The sequence below is a fragment of the Platichthys flesus genome, chromosome 4 (genome assembly GCF_949316205.1).
Source record: "Platichthys flesus chromosome 4, fPlaFle2.1, whole genome shotgun sequence".
In the NCBI taxonomy this organism is placed as follows: domain Eukaryota; kingdom Metazoa; phylum Chordata; class Actinopteri; order Pleuronectiformes; family Pleuronectidae; genus Platichthys; species Platichthys flesus.
In genome coordinates, this window is record NC_084948.1 from 14,610,449 (window position 1) to 14,616,527 (window position 6,079).

Below are 6,079 nucleotides of genomic sequence, written 5' to 3' on the forward strand. Positions count from 1 at the left end.
CTGGGCTGGAATAACACGAACCACGCCGTGCCAATTACACACAATGACACGCAGACGCACAGGCTTGGACACACACGTGGACATACAAACACACACACATTGATGCTCACAGAGTAGCAGATCCGTGCACTCACCCAGAGAAATCCTCCCTCCCACTGACAAATACAAACACACACACACACGCACACACACTGTTTTCTGCACACATAATCTCCATTCAGTTTAGTGTCTCTAATGCACTCCCTTTTCACTTCACATCAATTAGTGATGCTTTGTGTAAGTGTTTGCCCTGACCTTTCAGAGTAAAAGTGAGCGCTATGAAGAAAACTCTGGGAGGCATGTCACCGTGACCTGTCGCACAGCTTTACTGGGACATAATGTATTTTTTTAAGTGTTCCAGCTGCCCCCCTCCTCTTTTAACACACACACAAACACAAACACACACGTAGACACACACACACACACACACAATTTCCTTAAGGAATGTAATACAACCTCCACACATTCACAATGACAGACTGACTTGTAACCACCATGCCAATGTTCCCATGCATACACAACAGAATATTATATGAAATGGACAAATTCTCTCTCTCTCTCTCTCTCTCTCTCTCTCTCTCTCTCTCTCTCTCTCTCTCTCTCTCTCTCTCTCTCTCTCTCACACACAATCACACTTACACTCAATCATACTCACACTAACTTTGATCTTTAAAGAAAAGATAGATTTCAAAGTTGCGGGGCATTGAGTAAAAATGTTAACACGGAACCGGAGACAAAAGCAGATGTCAGACCAAAGAAAATGCAAAAAGGCTTGAAAACAAAGTGCGCTTCTCTGATGATAAAAATATAGGGGGAAAAAAAGTACTGAAAACTCAGATCCTGTCTTAAATATAGTGGTTGTCTTTTTATTCAAGTCGCATTAGTGAATTTGGCCGGTTGATACTATATTATTTAGCCTGTGGACGTAACCTACAGGAGAAGAGAGCCCACTCTGTAGAATCTGAGATACAGTGTGTGTGATTGTACGCGTCTGTCTGATGGAAAGCACAAACATCCCAGATGATTTTCAAATGAGAACAATGTTCCATCACTGCCACAGACTCCACACTACAGCCGTTTACTGTATGTACACACACACTTGGCAATCATTTCCAAGCGAGTGTGCACACAACACATTGTGGCCGCAGCAGCGTTCCAAAAGGCACGGCATCGAGCGGTTCCCAACTAAAACAAACATCTGCACTCTGAGCGCGATCAGGATCGCTCATCACGGAAGCCGCAGTCAGACTATGATCGAAGGCTTTTCTGAAAGCGCAGCGTCTGTGGTGCTGGGTTGTCAGTGCCTGCTTTCAGGTGGTACATGCAAACAACACATTTCACAACGCACACAGGCCGATCACACGACTCATCCCCAGCTCGATCAAATACGCAATCATACACGAATATAGGACCACAGTGGCATCATATCTGTGCATGTCTGCTCAGGACATTGTATTTCTCTGGTCAGGTCTATCAACATGGAGAATGCAAAGGAACAAGTGAGAGAAATGAAGAAAGCAACAGATAAAGGGTAAAAGGCTGTCCAATCAACGAACACATGAATAGAAATCCCACCTTGAGGCTAACAAACAGCCAAATAGCTGAGTGCAGTCACTATAATGGGTATATTTGTCTACTAGGGCTGCACTTTACAAGTTGTTCTGAGCAATGAACTTAGTCATTTAACAAATTAATAATTGCATTGACGCTCCCACAAGCTGCCACTGCTTTTAGTAATTTTGACACCGTAAGTGATGTTAAAGCCGAAGGAAATACTTAGAGGCTCATGCAGGAACCATTCACACAAACAGATTTATTCAAGTTGCGCGTTCTAAGGATTTAGGATAACTGGTTCCATTGCCTGATCCAGCAACAGTAGAAAACATGTTAGTGCAACATCATCTTTAATTGCACCTTTTTGTTTTTTTTTTCAGGGCCATTTTTCATATTCAACATTTTCTTCTTTATGTTTATGAAAGCCCGACACGGTTTAGTCTGTCTCTTAATTCCACTTGTGACGCTGCTAAAAGGTTAAGTAATTATCTATTAATTATGCTCATTTACTTTTCTCATGCAGGCTCACTCAAATACGAACAAAGATATTAGAGAGCGACAAACCCACTTCGTACAAATGTAAGAGAAATTGTGGATGAGAGAAAACACGAGGGCCCATTGTTTTAACCTCTTTTCCTAATGAAGAGATTCTGTTTGTGGTTAATGCATTTCATGATGTGACGCTGTGACCAACTCCAAACTGCCATTTGTCAGAGTGAGAATACTTCAAGTTTGAATAACTGAAAGTACCGAGCAGCCTCTCTGAAACCCAAGATGCCTCATTATTGGAAAATGTCTGGGAAATGGGAAAATTATGCTTAAAACATCAGATAAAAGCACGGCTTGCTCAACAAGCGTGCAATTCACTCTTTACTCGTAATTGCCTTCTACAAAATATAGGCGCACAAATTGTGTGAAATTGTGATCAATATCTTGGCATTTCAGTTACACTTTAGTTGCTGTTGAATTAGACTGTCTATTTTCCTTACCATTGATTTCAAATTAAATAACTCTGCATGCAATCATCTCAGCATGTACCCAGTTCTCCAACCTACCCGGATGGATTTTGGGCAATTGCCAACTATTAAGTGACTCAACAAAAAAAAAAATATCCCATGTATGACTACAACAAAGGACACAGACTGTCCCATATTTTAATTGACAGAATAAATGAAGTTCTTATAAGAAATGTACTGTTGATAAAATGCAATGGATAATGAAGTGTGGTACTTGTTGGACATTTTGGTATTGGCAACAAAAAAAAGCCACTTGAGCAATCGATTACAATAAGAAACATTCAATGACTAATCTTTGTACTGTGACAATAAGAAAAATTGACAATAACATCACAATAATTGTAATTCAGCTCTTAAGGACAGATGCCCATGCTCTATCTACAACCACAACTAAAACACTAACCTAGGACGATCATAGAGTACATAGCTAAACCAACCAAACAACCAACCAACGCCCACAAAAAATCACAATGGGTTCTTTACTTTGGTCACCCCTCCAACAAATATGTAAACTGGTTCAGTAGGTGTCTGGGTTATCTTGCTGACATATAGAGGCAAACAAACAAAGGACATTGAGAGGTTTTAAATGGTTCTATTTGCATCATCACGCTGTTGTTGTGTTGATGATATGCAGTTGTACCTTTCTTGGAACCTGTTGGCTCATCTTGACGGTGGCTGGTTTGCAGTGTTGCCTGCCATGAAGATTGATTGATTAAAGGCAACTATCATGACATTTGCTAGATTTCCATTGTTCTGCACAACAGTATTGTTACTACACATTTTCTCTCGGGAGCAAAAACGTGTACAAAGATAATGTCGGTGCCGCCGAATGTATCAGCATTCCTCTGCTTTGTCAATGAGGAAAAAAGAAATACGAGAGGAAAAAAAAACTGTTTGGAGAGTGCAGTGGAAACGACAGCATAATCCTTAAAGCACACTGAAGGGAGTCCAGAGAACACGATCACAACAGCTTAGTTTATTTGTAGCCCTTTCACTCTGATTTCATGCCTTGTCAAATACTTGCGGGGTTGCCCAAAGACATAACAAAATCTGTATTTTGTTTACACTTGGCCTGTTTCCTACTTAGTGGCACACTGCCAGTTTACATAAACCCTCAACATAAGGCTGTTTCACCTGCAGTTTATCTCCCATCTCAGCCGAGTGCATTATGTGATTTACTGCTACTGTCGGACACATCTCATCTCTCTCTCGTAATGGACACAGTGAAGGACACACAGCGTGATCCCTAGATGAGCTCCACGACTTTGACAGGCGGTGTTATCCGAAAAACTGCAACACTCAACTTTCAATTACCTCAAATAATTTATCTACAGCACACTTAGCAGTGTATCAGTCTGCGTAACCTTTCTGGAAGTTGGGTTGTTGGGGGATTTTGGACTTGACCTTGACTTCTGATGTGTCAGCGCCTTTATCAGTCCCATTGTTTGAAATCTACAAAAGCAGTTATGTGCAAGTCACAGGACACAGTCATTAAAACAGAACTTAAGTTGAGGTACAAGCATCTGAAGCAACTTTGGCCGGGATTAGATTTGTTCTGTGATTTGAAAGCCTGTGGCAGCAGGTCGCACCGAACAACCTGAACCGACGCCGGGAGCATACAAATTGACCAAACAGTCAAATTCAGCTGATGCATGGTAAATAGCAAATGACATCAACCAATGTATTTTACGGAGCAGTGAACATTTACTTGGCACAGGCTCCCTCTATCTGTCCTCCCGGATTTTTCTCAGAGACACACGTACACTGCAGCTCGGTTATTCATTACATCAAACGTCCGCCGGATGTTTATGCTTAAGTTTAGCAGCTGTAGTTTCGTGGGCTTCTATTTTGGTTCCTGGAGTTATTACACAGAAGTGAGAGCGATTGAAGTGAATTGAAATGTTAAAAAATATTAGGATACCTTTAAGACCTAAAATTAGGCAAATATTCACACTAAATAGATAAAGGTTATAATTTGAGAGCCCACCACCTGAGAATGTCTTGCCGAAATACTGTCGGAGACTATTACCAAGGAGATAATATACTGTATGATGATATAGTATATTAAAGAGGTAGTTTAAGCTCATATATAGTGTATATTATCTCTTTTAGGTTTTATCTTAGAAGGAGCTAATGTCGAATGTATCCCAGAACATTTCATGAGAGTCACTTATCACTGTCAATCCTACCAGATAAGAAAAACTGTACCACTGGCACTGGTAATATCAATGTATGAATTGTAAAAACTTTGCTGAGTTTTGACTTTATTCGTTTAGGTAGAGCTGCTCCATAAAGAGTGAATAGTTTTCGTTATCGCTATCAATCAAAACTTTATTCTACTCTCTTGGTTTTTTCCAGAAGAAATCCCCCTAAACAAGGAATTTCCATCTGTTTGATGTGCACGCTTCTCCCTGCCTCCCTCCCACTTTTTGCATCTCCTTTCCATATAAAGAGAGAGACTCTCTTTTCCAGCGTACCTATCTGTGTAGTGAGATATTCCTGAGGGAAGCGAGGAGCTCCGGCACCTTGCGCTTTCTAAGTTAAAAATAGTGCTCTTCAGCAAACGAAAAAGGTTATCCAATTAAAAGTAATGAGAAGAAAGTAATGCTAGAGAAGCCCCTTTTTTCTATCCTCCCCAGGAAAATAAATAAATTAATAATGACAACAAGTAGCCGATGGCGTCCCTTATTGCATTATTCAGTGTGATGTCCCCTTAATCTACATCCCCCCTGGTGCTCAGCAGTCTATTTCCTCATAATTTAGCATAAAAATTGACACATCAAAGATTTTGAACTCTTAATTTAGAGAAAGGTATGCTGATAAGATATAGGACAGGAAGAGAAAGGTGACTATCAGACTTTTGGAAATTGCTCTCTGGAAGACACTGCACACAGAATAAATACACACATTCAAAGCTCGATGATAGTGTTGCAGACACAGAATGAAACGAGTGCTTCTGTGCGAAACATTCACACATCCATGCATTATTCCATCCCCAATGTGAAATGAGTTGGTTCACTGATGAGCCAAAGGTGACACCCACCCGTCAGTCACGTGCCATAATACTGTTGCAGAAGTAGCTCAAATGAAGGGAAACCATGAATGTATTAACGTGATGGGGAGCTTGGCAGCAGTGAAAAAACACTGTTTGTTTCTGTAATAACTCAAAGGATGTTGCAGTGCTCCTCATCGGTCCAACACTTGATGTTTACATCTGCCACCATTTTTCATCTCTTCTGGATGGGAAGTTTATGCATGTCATTATTTATTCGCTGAAACTTTTTCCATGGCACTTACTCGTACTTAATTTAAATCCTTACATTCATTTTTCCCCTCTTTCCAAAGTACATAATTAAAAAAAGAATATGCATAAAAAACAGCCCATTTTGTACTATTGCATTGCAAATTAATGTGAATTATATATGCAAGTCCTTAAATCTAAATGCACTAATGTTAATCATTAGCGCGGA